This window comes from Saccopteryx leptura, chromosome 1, assembly GCF_036850995.1.
Source record: "Saccopteryx leptura isolate mSacLep1 chromosome 1, mSacLep1_pri_phased_curated, whole genome shotgun sequence".
NCBI classification, from domain to species: Eukaryota; Metazoa; Chordata; class Mammalia; order Chiroptera; family Emballonuridae; genus Saccopteryx; species Saccopteryx leptura.
In genome coordinates this window covers 375,027,559-375,051,098 of record NC_089503.1, presented here as the reverse complement: position 1 = coordinate 375,051,098, position 23,540 = coordinate 375,027,559, and the positions used below count along the sequence as shown (strand labels likewise).

General features: G+C 34.7%; 1 protein-coding gene across 7 annotated transcripts in view; it reads right to left on the bottom strand.

Annotated features, from left to right (window-relative positions):
- Positions 1 to 23,540, bottom strand: part of SUPT3H (SPT3 homolog, SAGA and STAGA complex component) — a 437,116-nt gene that overhangs the window by 389,061 nt on the left and 24,515 nt on the right. The window contains exon 1 of one of the 7 annotated variants that reach the window (XM_066359297.1): positions 5,537 to 5,555. The exons of 5 other annotated variants lie outside the window; for them this stretch is intronic. The gene's annotated coding sequence lies outside the window, so the exon portion shown is untranslated. Of the gene's footprint in view, positions 1 to 5,389; positions 5,409 to 5,536; positions 5,556 to 23,540 lie in introns of those variants that run through there. One more of the 7 variants, XM_066359298.1, reaches the window with a different exon arrangement.

Here is a 23,540-nt window from a genome sequence, read left to right as displayed (position 1 = left end):
CTAATCACTGATAGTTTGACTTGTTTAAATCAGTCATGCTAAAGTTAAACTCAGTAAGATAGAAATGTTCCAGTTTGTTAAAACAACATTGAAATATTTGATGGTTAAATAAACTGCAGAGGGGGGGAAAGCTAACTCATGGAAGGCACTAAGATTTTATCAAACACACAGAATTAATCTTTATTGAATAGAACCATTCACAAATCAAACCTCACTGTACTTCAATACTTTTAACCAGCGCTAATCAATTACAAACCTTTCTAGTGCTTCAAAAATCATATGCTTTCAATTTTATACACTGGTGGTCCTCAAGTGCTGTATTGGGGCTGAGTTAAGACATTCTGTATCACAACTGTTTTTTTCGACAAATATTCATCTACAGGGCTTTTTTTCCTCTCAAGTGCTGCTCACATGAAAACTGTGGTAATATTTTTATACTGTACTTCTTTGTAAAAGCAAAAGGTTAGGGGTTACCTAAATACCTCAACTGTATATACAAAAAAGGGAAAAGGTAAGTATTCATATAAAAAAATCCAATCAGACTGGATTATTTATTTTTGCATTTCCTATGATTAATGATGCACCCGTGCATACTTCAAATCTGATGGCAAAACAGGGTAGCATCTCAAATTCCTCTCCAAAGCACACAAATACCAACCTCCCATGCTGTTCTAACCCTTGTCCCAGGATACTAAAATGTGACAACTCTGAGTCAATAGTGAGGTCATACCAAAGCTCCTCAAAAGCATTAAGAGTGCAAATGCTATTAGCTAAGAAAAGTCTTCAGAGATATTTTTACATAGAGGGTTCACTGGGACAGCCTGCCTCTACAGTGCCTCTTTAAAAATACTATACATATGACAAATAGACAAACACCTTCAATATGGAAAAAACCCTCCCTCTGAATAATAAAACTGTAAATATGACAAAGCATAACTGTTTTTATTCATTTAACAGGTAAACTTATTAAACGGGTGCTAGCAAAATCAATGCTAATTTAGGCAGAAACTTTCCAATAGGTTACCTTAATGCACCATTTTTTTACTCCTAACAACTAAATTCCACCAAAATAACCTGTCATTAAACTTCCATAAGAATAATAATAAACTCAAATATTTACTATTTTCTAAAGAGTAAAATATTTTAAGATAACTGTATAAAGTATATGAAAAATCTTCATGAAATCTGTGCAATGTTTAATATTTCAATACAAGTCTTTAGAAAAGTCTCAGATAATAAAAATACACACCTTAATAAAAGCTCTTGCCATTTCAAATATTATGAAACTCATTGGATATCTATTTTGATTAATGTATTACAATTCAAAAAAGTAATGGGGAAATTCTATGCCTTATCCCAAGGGAGTTTCCTTACAAATTTAACTACAATTGACCATAAGCTTTTGTCCATTGAAAAACAAACACACATATAATAGGCCATGTATTCACACATAACTTTTTAAAGACCTATATAGCAACTAAGATTAAGTATTCTTTTATTACAATATATCTGCATCTAATAATATTCTCATCTAACGTTGAATTCTTAGAAATTTCTTCCCCTTTATACTATTTATTAAGGACACAGGATCAGTGTTAGATGGATATAAGCAATACCATATTAACCATTTCACGTATTTATTGTTATTGTTATTAACTCTGAAGCATATTTCTTCATAAGGATGCTTCCTTCTACTAATAAATAAAAAGCTCATCATTTACCATAATGTATAAAATAATTCCCAAATAAGATGAGCTGTAAAATTAAGAGTCCTTTAACAGCTAGTCACTACATAAGCATTTAATACTTGCAGTGGAAAAAAATTCATTATTCATTCATCTCCTATAAATACCCTGTATTCTTGTTAATATTCATACCTCATATATAGTCTAGGACTGAAAATCAAGTGTGATCTTGGCTCTAATAAAAAGAACATAAATGTTATGTTTACCTTGATTAAATGATTTTCACTTTCTAAATCATTTACCACAAATCAAGGAATCCTTTACCGTACAGACATAGTACACAAATGCAGTTTTTAATAATTTTGAAGATATTTTAAAATTATTGATGTCACAAAATTTATAAGTTAACAGTGTTCTCAGACATGTATTTAAGATTACTGTGGGAATTAGACTGAAGACTCTGATATCTGTACCACTTCTGTGCCATCCGTTTAGAAATTATACATGAGTTACATTAGAGAAATGGTATTCCTAATAAGGTACATCTAAATATCTTGTCAAAAAATTAATTTTACAATAAAATCATAAATTTATTTTACTTTCAGTTAAACTGTCATTTTTTTACATCAATGGTGTTCTACTGAAATCATTATACCATCAACTGTAAAAATATATTTACATAAAAGACTTCTAAAATTCAAAATTTTAAATATGCATTTATAGGTTACTCTAAAATTATATGAACCGTGAGTCTGCCAAACCATGTTTACATATTCCTTATAATCGGACACAACGAAGTCTATTTTGTGGTTCAGTAAAAGCAAAAAATAAAAAATAAAGGAAAAATGTTAGCTAAATCACAATGACAAGCATCAATAACATTTTAAAAACATATATATGCAGTATTTCTTTGCAAAAATTGAATAATAATGATGTATTTCCTAGAACTTTATTTGGACATGGACATATTATTATACAGAAACAAAATATTTGCCAAATAAATACTTTAATGTTCTTCAACTATCAGTCCAGCTAAAATGTCGAATACATATCTATACGCAACTGCATGTGCACATGCACGCAGGCGCCCTCGCGAGTGACGGCAGTGCCGGAGGGGAGGGCTGTAAGGCAGAAAGAACTGCCAGTGCGTGCGCTGTGCTACTGTCTGCAGCTCTTTTGTGAGAGTTCATCAATTACTATTGCATGTATACTAACAAGAATTGTTAATCTATAAAACCAGTAACAGAGACTGGCAAACTCAAGATAAAAAATCAAAAACTATGCCTGTAAAATTCAGAACTTTATTTTCCAATTATGAACATAAATAGTTAAAAACTAGTATCAGTTAAATTATTACAGTTCACAAGAGCAAATATGAATGTAATTAATCTGTAAACACATACCTATTTATTATGGACATTACATCTCAAAGAATTACTCTAGCTTGGAGCTTACCAGGTATATTTTCTATATATTTACTCATTGCCCATGTAACCTGGGTAAATGATTTAAATTAGGCATTGTGATATTTAATTTGGTTATTTTATTTCATTAGTAATAATTTATTCTACTTTTAAATGTCTCTACTGAACTTCCCATTTAAATTTCAAATTTCCATAAGTGAAAACTTATCATTACTTCTAACAAAAGATTAAAAATTTAAATGAATCTTAAAGCAAATTCATCGTGAAACTGAAAAGAAAAAATAAAGTGATACATTTTACAATTAGTATTTTAACCCATTGGTTTTAATGTATTTGTATAACTGGATCCTAGAAAACAGACACGAGGATCCAAAAGACACAGAGTGCAGATTCCCTTCAATCAAGAAGAATTTTATTCTAAAACTCTTCTGTAAAAACAACTCAAAGAAAAACTATTTTTTGAAAAAAAAAGTGAATTCTCACTTTATTTCATATGTTTATAGCAGATTACAGAAATCTGTAATATTGTACTAGACTACCATGGAAAGAAAACCTCTTATGCTAGAAATATACATTGTATCACTGAGTTTTCTATAAAATGGGTAACTAACTATAAAAGCATATAAGCATTTCACACTGAGGACCTTAACACCGAATTGAAAAACAGTAAGACGTTACAAGAAGATACCTAGGAGAAACTCCCACCAACACAGTGGCATCCTAACATTAGGTAATATAACTGGTTACAAAACATAATCTAGTGAGATTAATTTTTACCCATAATAAAATTGACAAAGCTTTTAGGTAATTTGCCTTTTCACAAAAATGCAGGAAAAAGTTACTGCTCTTACAGAGTTCAAAATCAAAAATGAAAATATTTTAAAAGATAATCCATAATGCATGTACTACATATAGAGAATGTGTACATCTGTAAAGCAATATAAACATAAAAGTCAATGTAGCCCATACCTTTGATCATTAATCAAACCTTCTCTCTATAGTAGCAACTCCCATTTTTCGTATTATTAAAACTCCAGTGCTCACACAGAATTCTTTATATTTTACCAATTGTTAAAATTAAACACAAAATATGTGAGTGCTCCCCCCTCTCTGAATTTTAGGATGAAAATTAGTAAGATTTTCAAAACTTTTTACCCTAGTAGCTACCTTATTTTAACAAGGTTATCATCTCAGCTAGATAGTAACAATCAGAATTGTCAGAAGTATATCATTCTTGATCTATTAATAAAGATTTAACAATATATTTCCCTTACATTATGCATAAGCATATTGCAGAATATTTTGGGATACCAGCAGGACCAGAGGAAACATAAGAGGTTTTTTTCCAAATTATCATTCATAAGAATCCAGGAAGAAAACTGACCCATATACTAATTATCAGGCCTATTTTTATTTTCATAAATATTATTTTTTAAACATTATGATAAATCATAACATATCAAGACACTTAAATATTTTTAAGAGAGCAAAATATTTGGCTTAAATTACTAAATTATTTAATTATTAAATGGTTAAACTACTGTATGTATATGTTTACATATGGAAAAATTTTTACTGAGACATGCTCAAACCATTTTCTTATCTATGAAATAAAACCATGGGCTCCAAGAAATAACATAAAATGTTTTTAATAAAGTACTTCTTTACAAAGTAGTTATATATTTCATATACGAAATGATAGGAAGAAATTTTCTATAATGAAACTACATTAGTCAAATTTTCCACTTTGATTTAAACCTTATTCAGCCAAATGCATTGTCAATTCACTGTGTTTCCATGATCCAAAAACATCTAATATCCTCAGTGACATTTTAAGGAAACCATTAAGAAGAATCATATTATTATAAGCTGACAGAAAGATATTTTTGAAAAATGTGAAAACAATGTGATCTGAAAACTTACATATGAACTTAAAACTTGTATAATCAAACATATGAAATGAACATGAAAACAGCAAATAAATGCATAAAGTAAAACTCTACTTAGCAACAACGCCATCCTAAGACATAAACACTGAGCATAGGAGAAATACATTATGCTTTTTAAAATAAATGTTCAAATTAAATCTTGCTTTTTGAACTTCTCAAATAAATATATAACATACCAATGACTATACAATTTTCTTCTAAATTGGCAAAACTAAAAAAAGAATCACGTCCAATTCCTAACTTTGCAATTATAATGTGTGATACACATAAGACTACCATTTATTCTAAACTGGCTGGAAAGGCTTGCCCATCGCATTTTTCCTGTACGTACCTCTTCCTTATCAATTATGGTTTATCTTCAGCATTCGGAGAAAAAAGAAAGCTTCAAAACTTTAACTGAGTTTAAAAACACATCATTAAATCAATACATACAGGGCTACTTTAAAAATATTCATTTCTAAAAGATCAGAAATCTTACTTTTTTAAGCTGATGCGTCTACACATAGAAAGCAACTTTTAGTAAGTTCTTTGCTACGCCATAATGGTCTGCCCCAGAAACTCAAGGGGACCTGAAACAACGGGCTACCTGTTCTAGCCACGCTTAGGAATGTGTCCAAATCATTTTTATTGATTTAACCTTTATAGGAATGCTACATATCCTCAGAGCAAAACACTTTGAATGTATTTATAATACGATACACTTCTGAGAAACTATGAAAAAGAAAGCTAAAAACAAATCTAGATACTTCTTCACCCTTGGTTGTTATGAGTTTATTTTTGTTTACTTTAAACACTATCAACAGACCTAACTATTAAATAATTCTATTTAGGAAAACTTACTTTGGCACCCCTGTAAGTAGAAATAAAAATTTATTTTGGAAAAAAAAAAGGGCATTTAAATAAATTCTAACTTTAAGATATAAAATGCCTGACCTGACAATGATGTCACATCTACACATTTTAACATATTCTATTTACTCTTTTCATGATATAGTTATACATTAATCATGGAATCCACAAACAGATCAAACTCCAACTTTAAAAATTTAGTCCTTTTGGAATAAACTAAGTTGTGCCCTAGTTCACATTCTGAGCGTTTACAGAGCAAGTTCTGTGCTCCTATCTCTCCAGCTTTCTGCAAGCAGCGGTTTATTAATGGCTTCAGCAGCTAATGCCTGCATTAGTTATGTTCGCCAAATACTAATTCACAATCTTATGCTTCCTCACATTATGGTTCATCATTCATTAACTTGAACCTCACCTCTACAGAAGTTCTACTTTCACTGCAAACTGTTCCTTTAAAAAGGCAAACAACTTTTGAGCATTTCCAGATGTAGTACTCCAAAAAAAAAAAAAAGAAAAAGAAAAAGAAAAATCATAGGCAAATTCTCAAGGAACTCTCAAACTATTAGTAAATATGGAGTAAAACTGGAGTCACTTATTACTTCAATAGTTATCCATAATTCTAAGAGCTGAGTGTACTATCAAATTAGAAACCTATGATAGGGAGCACCAGGGACTCCAGGTAGCTGCCAGCAGATAAAACCACGAGCAGAATTTAGTGAGACAAGAGCCTACTGGACTGACATTTCTGAAGCTCTGACAATTACTGAAGGTGAAAGAAGAAAATCATAATGTCATCTCTTTCAAATAGCTAATTTATTTCAGGGAAAAATAAATTTGACTTTAGACACATTATTTTCATCTTGTCATTAATTTTTTGTAAAACACCCAAGCATGCATAAGATTATGCTAAACTAAAATTAAAATAATTTTTATGCAGCCTACTTCTCTGGGGCAGGGCTGAGACTAGAGTGAGGCCAGCAGGCATCGAGGGCAGCCCGGACTCCTGCACAACAGGGAGAGCAATGTCTGTCTACTTCTATGCTGTGCCCCGGGCTCTGGGCGGGCCTCCCCCTGGGCCTGTTCTGTTCTGGAGGCCCATCAGTGTAAATCATTTCAGGAGACATATCCTAAGCAGGGAATCATAAAGCACAGAAATATAGTAATAGAAAAATAACAAATTTAAAAATAAGAATTTTATACATTTAATACCCTATCTTATTGATATTTTTCTTAAAAGTAGCCACTCAAACTTAAAATGTAAATGAACATTTAAAACACAAGCATTTGTTATTCTAATGAGTAGTTCAAGTTCTGAGATGGCACAAATAGTTGACAAATTTTATTTAAAGGAGACATATATTTGCCATAAATATCTTTCAAAGTAAACTAAATGGCTTTATTATTTGACCATAAGGCTTAAAAAAAAAAGAACTGAAGGAATGTGTTCAATCAAAGGGTCCACCTGACCTGTCGTACCCAATGGCATCCAAGTCCTGACGCACGGAATCCCCTAGGGACTAGTTCTTAGGAAGGGAAGGAAAGCGAGGCGGCCCTGGAAATTTTTTTGAACAAAGCTCTACAGGTAAATTAGCCAAGTTTGGGAGCCAATACACCCAGAAATTAATCTAAGGATATATTTATACAAGATACAAGTTTCCAAAGTGTCTCCCCCTAAACATTTATAAAGTTGATTCACAAGAAGTAAAATATTAAAATTTCAGTTTACTTTCCTTCCCTTTCTCCTAGTAGAGATGTTATTCAATGGTGATGTGTCCAACAAGTAATATTAACAAGGAAAGTAAGAGTCAGAATCACAAACAATTCAGTAAAATGAATACAGCCAAAAATAATAATACTTCAAGGTTTAAATAGCTATTCTAAATATATATTCAATCGATTCTAAAACCTTATTATTTTAAACTTTAAGTTCATTTAGTTGAACTCATATTAATACTTTAAACAAATACAGGGTGGAGTAAAAGGTTTACAGCTGTGAGTACACAAGAGTTTATTCTTGCATTATTACTTACTACTTATTGTACTATTTTTCATACAAACAACTGCAAACCTACTTTTACCCTGATAACAACATACCTCCATGATTTTCAGAATATACCTTAATTGAAACTGTACTTTGTCTTTATTTTAGCTTTTCTTTGTTGACTTTTTATAGTGTGAGGCCCTGTGCAAAACCCGTTATAAACATTGTTTCTTCTAATTCTCAGAACTCCCTGCATGAGATGGGTATTACAATTCTCACTCTTAATTACTAATTTATAGTGTTCTTCATAACCTTAATGAGTTACTTTCCTAATTTCCAGTTTCATCTATAAATGTGTTAGTTCTCAGAACACAAAGTTATTAAACTGGCAAATTCCAATAAGGAGAGAAAGGTAGTCTTTGAGTCTCCAACCTCTCCCTAAGTATATCTTTAATCTTCTTCAATGTTCATATCACATAATACATACTTCATGTGAAATAAAAATATCATTTTAGGAGTTAAAAATTAAACTCTTAAATTGAACACAAGAAATGCATAATCTTCTTTATTTATAAAATTAAAGTAATGGTGTCAGTGATGGGCTTTGGTGTCAATCAGCTCTAAAGTCAAATCCTAGCTCCTATAATTATCTGTAACATTCCCTTTACCATGGTCTCATTTGTCCTACCTACTTATGCTAAGTGACCAAAACAGCCTTAATTTCTGTATTTCTTAAATCCTTATTCTCTTAAATCTTTGATGTTTCCAAAGATCCATTCATAAAGGTACATCTTTCTTTGGCTACCAAAGAGACTATGTACATGATTCTAGAAAGTAAATCTCTGACATGAACTACTGTCCCAATTGCATCCATAACCATTCCTACATCATTACTCAAAACAAAAACTTTTAGAGAACGGGGCGGGGGGGCAATTGGGAAGGAGGGTCTTGGGGTGAGGGAGGCGGAGAAATAGAGCAATAAAAGAATAAAAACTTTTAGAGAAGCCACAGAAGAGCTCTAGATCCTTTTTTCTGGCAGAGGGTAAGAATAGAGCTGTGAGCATATTCCTCAGTCTATACCAGGGGTCCCCAAACTTTTTACACAGGGGGTCAGTTCACTGTCCCTCAGACCGTTGGAGGGCTGGACTATAAAAAAACTATGAACAAATCCCTATGCACACTGCACATATCTTATTTTAAAGTAAAAAAAAAAAAAAAAAAAAAAAAAAAAAACGGGAACAAATACAATATTTAAAATAAAGAACAAGTAAATTTAAATCAACAAACTGACCAGTATTTCAATGGTAACTATGCTCCTCTCACTGACCACCAATGAAAGAGGTGCCCCTTCCGGAAGTGCAGTGGGGGCCGGATAAATGGCCTCAGGGGGCCGCATGTGGCCCACGGGCCGTAGTTTGGGGACCCCTGGTCTATACGGAACCACCGAGAAAAGATGCCCTGACCAGAAGCCATAGGATAAAGAAGAACCGAGAAGAGAAAGCTGTCTGAGCATCCACAGATGTCAGCAGACTAAGCCAGTCATTCTGTGCTCACATTTAATTTGATATGTAATGTTTCAATGATCAAACTAACAACTTGAAAAAGCCTAAATAAAGCAGAATCCTTCATTAAAATTAAATACATATGCACCAATAAAATCTTCGCTATGACATGTTCAAAAAGGAAACATGCAAACTGGTGCCCTATCTGGCAGTGGAGTCAAGAAGTTAGAAAAAGATCTGGGTAGAAATAAAAGCTAAGAGGAAAAGATACTCCACTGACTTGAGTTTAAACTCCATAATTATTTCATCGGAAGTCACTAAAAAGATTGAGAAAAAAAAGACAAAAAGGGTTTGTGTGCAGGCAGAGCAGTCAACCAATGAATGACATGGTGATTCAGGAGTCATTAATCTTGTAGAAGAAACCAAGCCTGGCTGCGAAAAATAAGGGCAAGCAGATGAGATATTCCACAGAACCTAGCAGAGGAATCTGGCAGCAGCTATCGGGAGAGGCAACGACAAGAGGAAAATGACATGCAGCCTCGGAGAGAAGGGTGATGTTGCCAATGACTGATGAAGAAATAGGAGAGTGGAATACAAAGGCTTTCTTTAGTCGTTATTAAAGTTGTGCTTAGTGGGAGAAATAGGACACTAATAACACACCACATAATCTCAATTTCTTTATTAGACAGGCATATGAATGTGTATCACAGGAACTCAAAATAGTAATCATATTTAGATGATAAAATTCTGACTTTGTTTTCTTAAGCTTGTCAATATTTTTCAACAAAAATATATATATATTAAAGAGTTTTAAATTTAATTAATAGTATGCTTTAATGTTTTAAAAACTTATTTCTCCTGAAACAATGCAACATAGTTGGCATTGGAAGCAAACAATTTTGGGCTTTATTTCCCCCATGCTCAGGCTGTAAAATATAGAGCAAATCCTTACAATTACACACTATTTTTATTTGGGAAAATCAGTTTCACAAAAACGACAAAATCTCATGGAAAAATGACAGACCTAGCAAGAGTTTTCGTGTCCTTTTAGTTTAAGTGTCTGAGCAAGCTCCTTAAGCTCTCTCAGTCTCCATCTGTAAATATATTACCACCTATACAAGTATAACCACCTACCTCAAAAGTTGTCTGTGAAAATTAAATAAGATAGCACATGTAAAGTGCCTACACCCAATCTGGAAAAAAAAAATCATTACAGTGATTAGATATAATCAACTTTCCAATCCTAAACCCTCTTAAGAGTCTAATTGTGACCACTCAGAGTGTGGCCCACAGATCAATAGCATCAGCATAACCTGAGAGCCGGGATAAAAATGCAGAACCTTGGGCCCTGCCCAGACCTTCTGATTCAGAACCTGCACTTTCACAAGACCCAGGAAAAACAACGTTTGACCAGCCTGTTGAAAACAACATTCAACGAAGAACGTATCCGACTTGTTCATATACATTCCCAGCTCACTGAAGGGTCCACTTCATCTCTGGTCCAGAGCGCTTTCGGCTGCGGAGGGAGGAGCACCTGGTAGTTTACTTCTAATTCACAATTCTGAGAGACTTTAGACACTGACAAAAAGTCCAATCCAAAAGACAACTTTTCAAACCAAAGAGAACTCTCATGTTCACCCTCAATTTATCAACTATGACTGAACAAGAGGACCCTACGGTACAGAACTCTTGTCTTGTAAAACAACGTCCTCAAAAGTTTAAGGTATTTTGCAAATTATTAAGCTGCTCAGCTGTGTTAACTAGCTACCAGTCTATATTTATGTCCGTTGTCACCGACGTCTCACCACTCGAGTCAAATGCCTTCCTGGAGCTGAGAAGCGTGTGCCTGTCACGCGTCCCCGGAGCGGTCTGGCCGCCCAGACACAGCACAGGGTCTGAGCCCTGGCTCCCATGCCTCCATCACCCGCTGCAGGCTTAGCCAGCAGAGGCCTCAAGCGCTCTGCTCTTCAGACGTTTCCTTTTGCAACTAATTCTGTTTTTCAATATTTTATACTAATTATTCACTGTTAAGTGTTTTACAATTTCAGGTGCCTAGTTTTCTGTTTTGCCCACTCCATGACTGACCGAATAAAACAGGAGATATAATAGAAGCCATTGTATATACGGAGAAATTGTCAAGCCAAATAATTCAAATTTCCTAATTTAGAGAAATAAAAGGTGGTATGAAACAGATATGACAAGGAAAAGAACATCTGCTAGATTCAGCTGTGTTCAGACTCAAACTATGACCTCTCCTCCAAAGGGATTTCTTAGACTGCTTTTAGAACCTTCCATCTTCTTCTATTACATGCACCTTTGAGAACTCCTTCATTTACTTTGCCTACACTTCCCCTTACCTTATTCTTATTCTTAAAGAGAACACGCCTTTTGCTGCCCATTCATGCACTGCTTTATTCTTTTCATTCTCCTGAGCTTTCTTTTCATTCATGTCCAAAAGAGCACTGCCTTATGTTCCAAACTTCCAGAGGAGAGCCCCTATCTGCAGACTTCCCTTGAACATCACCTAGAATAGTAACATAATCAATTAAGCACTCAACTGCTTTATGATAGGCAAACCAGTAATGATTAAGAGTCCACAGAAGGATCTGCTTGACACAAACTAAAATGCATTACAAATTATGCACAGAAAAAAGGCATGTCAACTTTTTGGATAAGGAAGTTGTGCATGACCCAGCACTTTACTTTTGGCTGGGAAGGCTTAAAGAAAAAAAAATCTGAATAAGAAAGGTGAATTGGTCTTTAAGACAAAAAAAAAAAAAAAAAAAGATAAAGGATATACCCAGTAGATAAAGAGAAGAAGGCCCTTTAAGAAATAAAGAACTGCAAAGCCAAGACTCAGAGCTAGGGACAAGGGAGACAGTGAAACACGAGCATGGAGCAGTTTATAAGCAGAGTAATTCAGCAGTTCCAAAGTAGGTTCACAGTTGTGAGCACACAGAACACAGGGTTTACTCTTGCTTTATTATTAATTACCGTATGACTTTCCATATGAACAACTGTAAGCTAACTTTTGCCCCCTCCTGTACTATTCTGCAAAACAGGCTTCATCCCTGTGAGTTCAAAAGGACTGTATGTTAAAATACCCCTCATGACAAGTATCTACTTGTTCAGAGCGCCCAGATATCTAATGGGTAGCCCTACAAAGGAAACAAAAATAAAAAGCAGGATAGCCAGGAAATCAAAAAGTCAAAGTAAAAGATTAATTCTAGTCATAAAATATCTAAATAAATTATACCTCTTGACTTTTACACATTGTTTCGTTTTCTTGATTTTCCCCAAGCTTTCCACTTCTCCCAATTTTTTCTAACATGGTATGACTTTTTTAAAAAACAGCTGCAAGTCAAGAGAAATAATATCTAGTTACAGGGCTATCATGAGCTTCAGGTTCATCACGTACCAGTAATGAACTATATATACTCTAGGCCTTTTCCAAATTCTGTTTCTGCCATACTGACTATGTGCTGGATAGAACACTATGTCCAATAGTATTTCCGTAAGACCACACATAACAGACATCGTGGCATTTTTTCCCACAGAAACCCTGCATAACCATAATTCTTCTCAACTCGGGTCTTCAGGGAGCCACTAACAATAGGAATTTGCAGGCCAGGAGAAAGGTGTTTACCATTCAATGTCTGAGGGTTTATATTTTCACTCCAAGTTCAATTTCTTTTCCCTGGCTTTCATCTAACCATGCTTATTTCTATAGAATCCTTGATATCTTTTACTTTGGGTCTTTCCTTCTGCGGTCCTTGAGCCATGTTTTAGTTGCCTGGCCAGTGGTAGCACAGTGGATAGAGCACCCAGGACACTGAGGTCCCCGGTTCGAGATCGCAAGATCGCCACCTTGAGCGCAGGCTTGCCAACTTGAGCACAGGGCTGCTGGCTTGAGCGTGGGATTATCAACATGATCCCAAGGTCTCTTGACTTGAGCCCAAGGTCACTGGCTTGAGTCCAAAGTCACTAGTTTGAGCAAGGGGTTACTGGCTCAGCTTGAACCCCCAAGTCAAGGCATGTATGAGGAGCCATCAATGAACAACTACAAGTTGATGATTTCCATCTCTCTCCCTTCCTGTCTCTCTCTCTCACACACACAAAGAGGAAGGAAGGAAGGAAGGAAGGAAGGAAGGGAGGGAGGGAGGGAGGGAGGGAGGAAGAGAGGGAGAGAGGGAGAAGGGAAGGGAAAGGAAGGGAAGGAGGGAAGAAGGAGGGAAGAAAGGAGGGAAGGAAGGAGGGAAGGAAGGAGGGAAGGAAGGAGGGAGGGAGGGAGGGAGGGAGGGAGGGAGGGAGGGAGGGAAGGAAGGAAGGAAGGAAGGAAGGAAGGAAGGAAGGAAGGAAGGAAGGAAGGAAGGAAGGAAGGAGAGAGAAAGAACGAGCGAGCAGGAGAAAGAGACACTAGTAGGGTGCCATAAGAGGTAAAAAGAAACAATTTTAAAAAGAAAGATAAATGGAAGAACTTTCTGATAACTTCACCTCATCTGCCTTGGTTTCCTCATCTGTGAAATAGGAGAGGAAGCTACACACCTACCTGCCCTGTCTCACATGGGTATTTTGAGATTTAAATGAGATAGAACATGTCAAAGCAAGAATAAAAATCTCAAGTATATGAAATGTTAAATTGTTACATTTTAGTACCATCAAAAAAAAGTTCAAACTTCTATTCACTTGACTAAAAGAATACACTTCTGACTTTAAATGACAACACAGGATGTGGGTTTGCTGGTTTTTTGTTTTTATCAGAAAATAAAACTTTAAAATTCCTCACAAACCAGGTAGTTTTGAATGCAAAAGTTGTAAAATAATATTTATCATAAATCCAAATTACTGTCTACACATTCCTCTATCAGTGGTCGGCAAACTCATTAGTCAACAGAGCCAAATATCAACAGTACAACGATTGAAATTTCTTTTGAGAGCCAAATTTTTTAAACTTAAACTATATAGGTAGGTACATTGTTATTAACTTAATTAGGGTTCTCTTAAGCTGGCTTTTGCACCCACATGTGGTATTTTGTGGAAGAGCCACACTCAAGGGGCCAAAGAGCCGCATGTGGCTCACAAGCCACAGTTTGCCAACCACTGCGAGTTCACTGGGTCTCATCTTAGACAATCAGTAGCCCATCGGTAAAATACACGAGTAGTGACCAACACTGTATATTTGTTTATAAATTATATACATGTTACCTTTCTAACATATTAATAATATAACATATCAATTCATCTAGCCAGTTACTCTGAAGTTTGCTTTTTAACTGTAAAATCTATTTTTTACATGAAATGCTATGAGAAAGCTCAACGAATAAAATGGGGTGCTTCTCTGTTTGCAAGGGAGATGGGCTGAGAAGCTAACTAGAACCCCACGCCCTCTCCTGCACAGCCTGGCAGACATCTTCACAAAGCACAGAGAAACAGGACACTGACTTCCACACTCTATACAAGAAGTATACAGTACTTACTTTATTTACCTGTCTCCCATGTAGGATGGCAACACTGTGTAAAATCAGATATTGCTGGAGGAAAATTCTAACTCTGTTTCTTATCAACTACGTTCTCTATGCAAATCCTTAATCCCCCTAAACCTAAATCCTCATCTATAAAATGGAAATGGTAAAATCTACATGTGATGACCACATAAGAGATTATAAGAAACACAAAAGTCATACTTCACAGTATTGACAGAGTAGGTACAAAACAATTTCTATTCCCTCTCTCCTCCCCTTATTTCCTTTCCACATGATGTAGCCAAATGCCTAATATATGACAGGAGTTCAGTAAACATTTCTATCTTGTTTATTATGTGTTGGTTTCAGTGTACACAGTGGTTAGACAATCGTGTTTCACAGTGTTCCCCTCGGTCTTTCCAGCACCCCACTGACACTGTATACAGTTATCACCATATTTTTTTTAGGTGAGAGGAGGGGAGATAGAGAAACAGACTCCCACATGCTCCCTGACCGAGATCCACCCAGCAACCCCATCTGAGGCTGATGCTTGAGTACTAAGCTACTTTCAGCGCCTGAGGCTGATGCTCAGCATCCGGGGCCACGCTCCAACCGATCAAGCCACTGGCTGCGAGAGGAGAAAAGGGAGAGAAAGGGGAGGTGGAGGGGGGAAGAAGCAGATGGTCGCTTCTCTTGTGTTCCCTGACCAGGAATCAAACCCAGGACGTCCATACACTGGGCCAACACTCCATCCACTGAGTCACAGGCCAGGACCACCATATTTTAATAAACATTTCTTGAATGAATTAATGAATGAGTAGACTGACAGATAAATGAACAATCAGGTAAACAAAAAATAAAAAGACTTAGAAGGATTTGATAACAGATAGTAAAAAAAAAAATGCTAAAGAAATACTATATAAGAACAAAAATACTTTTAATATAACTTTTATGGTTGGAAAAAAATAAAGGTGGTACTTTATATTTATAAAAACTAGCGTTCATTTCAATAAAAATTTATTACCAAACAAAAAAGCTAAGATGAAAGGATTATTTACACACATCATTTTAAGGCGTATGTGTGAATAATATGATATCTGGCTAATATATCAACTCAATTTACTTCAATAGCTTAGAAATAAGAGTTATAGTAAATTAAACTATAATGAACAATTATCAAGCTTAATTAAATTTTATTTCACTGATTTATGTATGACTGTATAGAATGGTGTTCTGATTTTCTTTCTAAATCTTCCTTGTTTCTCAAGTTACAAATGCAAAGTTCTGCAATTGTATTTAAAATCTTTTGGTGGTAGATGTGCACAAAAGAAATACCTCAACACAAATCACTTTGACATATAATGAACCCAAAAGGAATAGGCATATATCACTAAAGGCAAGATGTTAAGTTTGATAAAAATAAGATCTGACCTTTAATATTTTTTTAAATTGGTTAATAAACATAAAATGCAGCAAGGCTTATACTCCACGTTTTTAAACTCTCTGGCGCCCTTGGGGTCTGTCTACAAAAACTAAGGAGCATGTACATCATAGAGACAAAATATTTCAAATAAATGCAACATAATCCTGTGGGATTGTCCTTTAAATAGAGGACTAAAATCCAAATGGTTTATTTTTCTGTATTCATAAAACAAACTTACTTCATGAAATGAATTAAAATCAGTTAACAAAAAGTAATACTACAAAAAAATTAGTCACACTATCAGCACAATGTATTTTGAAGTAACAGCAAACTATAGGTCAAAATTAGGTCCTCTTCTTTACGGTCATTTATAAAAGTCCTTAAAAATGAGAAAAACAGAACAGAAATTAGATTATAAATATTTCTTATAAAAACTTCACTCCATCAGAGCAAAAAGGTTAAAGAAAGATTTGCCAAATTTAACTCCTCAGGATGACTATAACAGAATGCCTTTGTGAAAAATGTGAAACCTCTTCCTTCTCACTACCTAGAAGGCTCAAGTCAATATGTTATCAAAGGAAACTTTAAAAAGCATTATTATTCCAAAAAAACAGTTGTATATTCCATTTGAACACTGTAAGTCTATTTATTTGTAAATAATTTTGTATACATGGCATGATTACACTTGTTAAAAAGTAATAAATGCCTGAATACTAAAATAATGAAAGTGTCAATATGATTGATTATCTCAGGGTAATGACATCATTTCCCCTTTTTTTTTTTTAGATTCCAAAATCTCTCAAATGTTACATTATACAAATATAAATATGTATACATGCATGTGGATGTGTGTATTTGAATATGTATGTGTGTATGCTCCTAAATGGCCTACTTATGTCTAGTTTACAGAAACAAAATGCAAGGCCTTGATATAAAAGTAAGAAAAGGTAAAACAGGAAGGTAACTCATGTTATTTAATAATAAAGAAAATATTCTCAAAGCTCCCTAATGTAATACACTCATTAAAATTTAGCTGTGGAGTCAGAAAGGCCTGATAAAACACAGCTCCATGACTTAATAGCCTGGAAAAGTTCTTTAATTTCTTTAATCCTCAGTTCATCTAAAATGTGGGGTTATTACCCACCCACCTAACGGGGCTATTAAATGAAGTAATATACGAAACGATGTTAGTGCACAATGCCTAATTCAGTGATGACAGCCATAGCTCCTCTTCCTGTAACGCTGTGTAACGCTCCTGCCTCCTTACGGTGGCTTTCCCTAAATTAAGTTCACACGTTCCATTAGTTCCTAGTACCCTGTACATTTTCTTTCATAGTCTCTCTCACAATTTATAATTTATAATAATTTATTTGTGCAAATTACCCACAGTGCGGAGCATATACTTAGTTTTATGAATAAAAATGTTTATATTTATAATCTCTCCACTGATATAAAATTTTATATGTATATCATCAGTTACATCATGATTATAAATGTTATTGACTAGAACATGAATTATCTAAACTTGAATTTAGTATTTCTAGGGACTGTATTAAGAAGAAAAATAATCACTAGTATTTTAGTCTCCTCTATATATTTAAAGTCACAATAATAGAATTACAGTAATTATTGACATTTTGTCCCTCAATTTTCCAGTAATGAGTCTACTAAAAATAAGGATTAAGAAAAATGGTACGTTTCTTCCTTGGCTTTTAGTTTAGCTGCTAAGTTTTCTTTTAATCACCACCTGTTACAATGAGATTAAACCAGCTGTCTGTTGATAACTCAGGGGCACTCGCTAACTAATAGTTCACTGGCTTTCAAAGTGTGATGCTGAGACCATCAGCATCGCCTGGGAATTTCCTAGAAATGCCAATGACCACACTCATCCTAGATTTCCTGAACCAGAACGCCCGGGGAGAGGCCCAGCAACCTTATGATTTAGCAAGGCTCGAAGGTGATTCTAATGCACCCTAAAGTTTAAGAGCCACCACATCTGAGGATCTATTTTTAATAAGCAATAGGTTCTTTTACTGGTTTTCATCAGTTTAATTTGCCAGTGTATTTCATCATTAAAATTCTAATATTGTAGTATAACCTGTAAAATAGTCTGAAACAGAGAGCATCTGTCAGTAATATAAGACAGGCAATCAAAGGGTGATTGCTTAATACATTGCTCTAGCCACATGACACTGTATAATCAATTCATGTTCACTGATTTCTTTTATTAGAAATGAACCTCTCCTACATCTCCTTCTAAATAAAAAGGCCCCTGCTTCAGAAAGACTTGTTTCAAGTAAAAATATAATGTGGCTCAAAAAAAGAATTACTCCTTTCAAAGGTTTTGTAAGTCACAGGAAAAATACATGACCTAATCCAAAAATGTAATTAAAGGTAGTATTACTATCTACATAAAAGATACACACAAGTAAATCAAAGGGTCAGGTGAGTTCTAGATTAATCTCTACTTTTAGAGAGATAATCCATTAACAAAATGACAATAAACTGCTACAACAAAATTATAAACATGTTTTAATGATAGGAAATCTGTTAACATAAAATAACACATTAGTAGGTCAAATGTGACAGCAGAAAACAATCATCTCAAAGATTACGTTTTTGGCTTTTGATAAAATTCAACTTCCTTTCATTTTATTTTTAAATCCAGGAATATAAAACTAACAAAAGTCAACATCATATTAGTGAATATGAAAAGCACACTTCTGTTAAAATCAGAAGTAAAAAGGTCTACGATCCTCACTCTAAGTCATTAATGTTCAGGAAATTCTGATTTAAGAGATAAACCACCCCCCCTGGCAGGGCAGGTCCCCTTGTCGGCGCACCCTCCTGATACACCAAGGTTGCGGGTTTGATTCCCAGTCAGGGTGCGTACAGGAATCGACCCGTGAAGCATAAATAAGTGGAACAGCAAAACAATGTTTCTTTTTCTACCCCTACCCCTGTTCCTCTCTCTCTCTCTAAATTAATAAATAAAAAATTTTAAGAATAAAAGAGAAGATCATTTGTGGATAACACATTTCTCTACCTACAGAGCTCAGGAGAATTAGCTAAACAAGTATTTACGTAAAAATGTGATTATAATTTTTTTTTAAAAATAGTATTACCACTATAAAGACATATATCAGTAAGTCAAAGGTTCAAGTGCACAAGACCATAAACTGCAAAAATACAGTTTATTACCAAGATAAAAGAACTTTGGAGGAATAATAATAGTATTTCTAATAGAACTAGGAATTTAAACTCCATGAGATTAGAAAAGTTTTTTTGTTTTACTGCATTCGCCACTATATTCCCAGAGCCTAGCAGAGTGCCTAGAACATAGTAGGCTCTCTACAGGTATTTGTTGAATGAATAAATGAAAAACATAGCATACAATAATGCTTTAAAGCAAATGTGGTATGCCAACAGATGACAGTCTAAAAATTGTTTATTACAAATTCACGACGAGATAAGGAGTTTGCGCCAGAATGAGAACCAACCGCATCACTAGGCACACCATTGAATTCAGCTTTTGTCACAGGAAAACTATCTCAGTGAAGGAAGGTACCAGGGGGCCTGGTTTATCATCGAGCTCCAGCTATTCATCTCATAAAAGACCAATGACAAACTTCACATACCAGCTACGCTGGGTGGCACTCCTTCCACTAAATGTTGGGATTTGTAATCAGAGAGAAAAAACTAAGTTCAAAGAATAATTTGCAAAAAAAATAATGGCTGGCTGCTGAAATGTGGTCAAATTATGTTGCTGTGTCTTTTAAACAAAGCTGATAAAACAAAAACAAAAAATTTTTAAGATAAGCTTTTTTGTCAGCTAAATGTCAGGCTCTAATTGAGAAATTTAGACATTTCAGCCGTGTCTAAATAAAAGAAGTCTCTACCTTCAAGTGAATCTATAATAGATGACAACAGATATTAAGGCACATAAAGAAGTTATGCTCTGAATTAACATTAACATTTCAAGTATATAATTCACTCATCACTTTAAGTGGGTCCAATGTTGTAGTGGCATCTCATATATAAAAGTAAAACAAAGAACTGATCAGGGGTGGTACTTTAAAAAATGAGAAATGATGGAGAAATAATCAAATTATTACTTACAGTAAAGAGGCTCCAGAAAGTGAACTGAGCTAATAATATTTAAAAGACAGATGTATATATAATCCTGAACCCAAAACTAACCTACGACACACCTTGGGCAAATCATCTCAACTCTCTGCTCTTCATTTTCTTCAAAAGTAAATAAAAAGATTGCCCTAAACAATTTCTACAGACTCTCAAATTTTCCATTCAAAGACATTAATATTACCCTGAATCCTTTGTTTTTGAATGAGGGCAGATACTTGGTCCTACAAAAATATGTTAAGGTCTAATCCTACCTATAGTATATCCCTATAAAGTCAAACTAGTTTAAAAGTTACAGACATTTATACAGATTTGCACCATACATCTACCTAACTCCTATGTAAATAACTTACATACTCTTGTTCTACCCTCACAAGAATCCTAAAAGATGAATACTGTTATTTGAATTTATTAATAATAAAGACCTCACAGCAATATAAAAGAAGAGAACTAATAAGATTCACCCGTTTCTACGTCTCTACCAGACCATCCTTCCTTCTACAAACCAAACTACATATATATTACAACTTCCTAAAAGCAGTAGAGCAGCGGTTCTCAACCTGTGGGTTGCGACCCCGGCGGGGGTCGAACGATCAAAACACAGGAGTTGCCTAAAGCCATTGGAAATACATATTTTATTTTATTTAAAAATGTATTGTATTGATATAATAAATATGTATTTTCCAATGGCTTTAGGCGACCCCCGCCGGGGTCGCGACCCACAGGTTGAGAACCGCTGCAGTCGAGTTTTGAAGTAAATCAGAGACCCTCTAACAGAACGGTACACTTCAAAATGGTTTTCATGCAGCAAGATGAAAAGGAAACTAATGTTAATGTAGTAAGAGAAAAATAGGAATGTTATACCTTCAGTTCTGAAGTTATTAATGAGGAAGCAAAATAAATACCTATGTGTGATACAAAAATGTTCAAAACCTTAACAAATCAAATGACCAAAATAAAGTAGTGATTTGATTTTCTAATATGGACACATAGGATGAAGACAGATTACCCAGCCCCTATTCCCTACCTCTTCCACTTTGAAGACTTCTGATCTCTTCACAAATTTAGCAACTCCTATGGGGATGTCCTGCTAAGCTATACTATCACACTGGAACCACAGCTTCCTACTCACTCTATTAAATTCAGCACCTATGAGGTACCTAATAGATACCAGGTACTGTTAAATAGGAAGATTCAAAATCTCTGTACTCATGAAATTTACCCTGGGGAATGAAGATGGAGAGGTAAACAGAACCCTGTAATACAGTACAATAAAGACTCTGTAAGAATATAGTACAGGCTGCCACATACACCTCTGTGAGCCACGGAACACCGCACAGACAGGCAAGCAACACGACTGCACAGGCAGGAAAGTCTTTCAGAAGGACGAAATGTCCAAAGTGATGCTTCTAATTTCTCTTACATTGTCTATTCCTCCAGCTCTCTTAATTACTCCTTCTACTCTAACTTAATTTTATACTTAATTGAAATCTCCAAACCTCTCCTTTTCCTCTTTTTCTACAAATTGATCAACACCTTCATACTTTCCATTCCATCCCTCCCACCAGTCTAGGTATGAATACAATGATCAGAAAACTTCAAAAGTCTTCTGCTACATCTGCCCTTCAAATCCTAAATCAGTCCAATCTTTCCTTCCCAGTCCCATGCCCAGCAGCTGAGCATTGTATGAAAACTACAGAACTTGGTGTCAGAGCCCAAATAAATGTTGTCTAAGCTAGCTGAGTCCTTGATAACCTAGGTGACACCAATCATACTCCTAATTAGCTATCTCTCCCTAATCTACTGTTGCCATTCCAAAACCCGACCGGTCTCCTCAAGCTTCCCTGCCTCCCATCCTTGCCAACCCCAACCAGTGGCCTTGCCTGCTTCTTTATAAAAGGCGGAAGAGATAATGAGGCATAACTAAAAATCTTTCTTCAAACTTTTTCATGAAGAAAAGTTTTATGTGTGGTTTTAAACCCAGAAACCAAACTAAAATCCCAAACACTATTTTGTTGAGAAAACAGATTCAGTCCCAAACTTACACATAAACTTTGACCTGCTACCTGACAACTTCAGCTACTAAAAATACAGGCAAAAACCAGAACTAAGAAGTAAACTCAGCTATCAAAGCTGACAGTAAATTTATGCACCAAAGAGTAAGTGATTTTTCTAACTTGAGAAAGGCTTTCCTAGCTTATGAACTCTTATTTTAAATACAAATCTCGTAACTGTGATGACTGGTCTGCTGACGACTGAAAGCAGCACTCAAGAAGGGGTGAAACATGGCCGAGTATGGCACATGGACAGCAACAAAATTAGCAGCTGTAAAAGAGAGAGAAAACATAAAAATGCTACAGAAATATATATAAATTCAGCAGATGGCATAGCAAAGTAGAACTTTTTATCACAGGAGTAAAATATATCTTATGCCTCTATGGTGCCCGCGGGCCTCACTATAGAACACGGTGATTTCAACACCTGATATCTACAAGGAAATTTCAGTTAAAAAAAAGAAGATTAAATGGTACTTTGTAATCTGTCTATACATAAATTATATAATTACATAAATTCTACATAGTCATAACTGTGCATAATCTAGTGTAAATTTTCTTTAAAATGGTGAAAATAAGATCCATTTCAATCACTTACATTAGCTCATATTCTTATAAAATGAATATATTAAATATATTTATTCTCTATGATTTAGATTACATAGATACCCTCTGTATAATTCCATTAGCCAGAATACTGTTCAACATATTTATAAAAAATTAAATTGTTCTTTTATTTCCAATCATTCTCTCCATTCAAACACAGACAATAACTGCACAATTCAAAGCTGAGAGGATAGTTTGGCTGAATTTTACATACTGCAGACACAGCACAATTCTACATTTAAGCAAGAAAAGCAAATATTAAAGAAAACTGAGAAGTTCTTCAGAATCTCTAATCATACACTAGTTAACCAACTCACTCATTAGACAGTATCTATCCAGTGTTGTTTCAAATAAACTTTCTAAATGTAAAATTATTTCATTAATCAACTTTAAAAGTCAAATGAGTTGCACAGACCAATGTCTGAAATCTGAGTATAGAGCAAAAAGCAGAAAAAGAAAAATAAA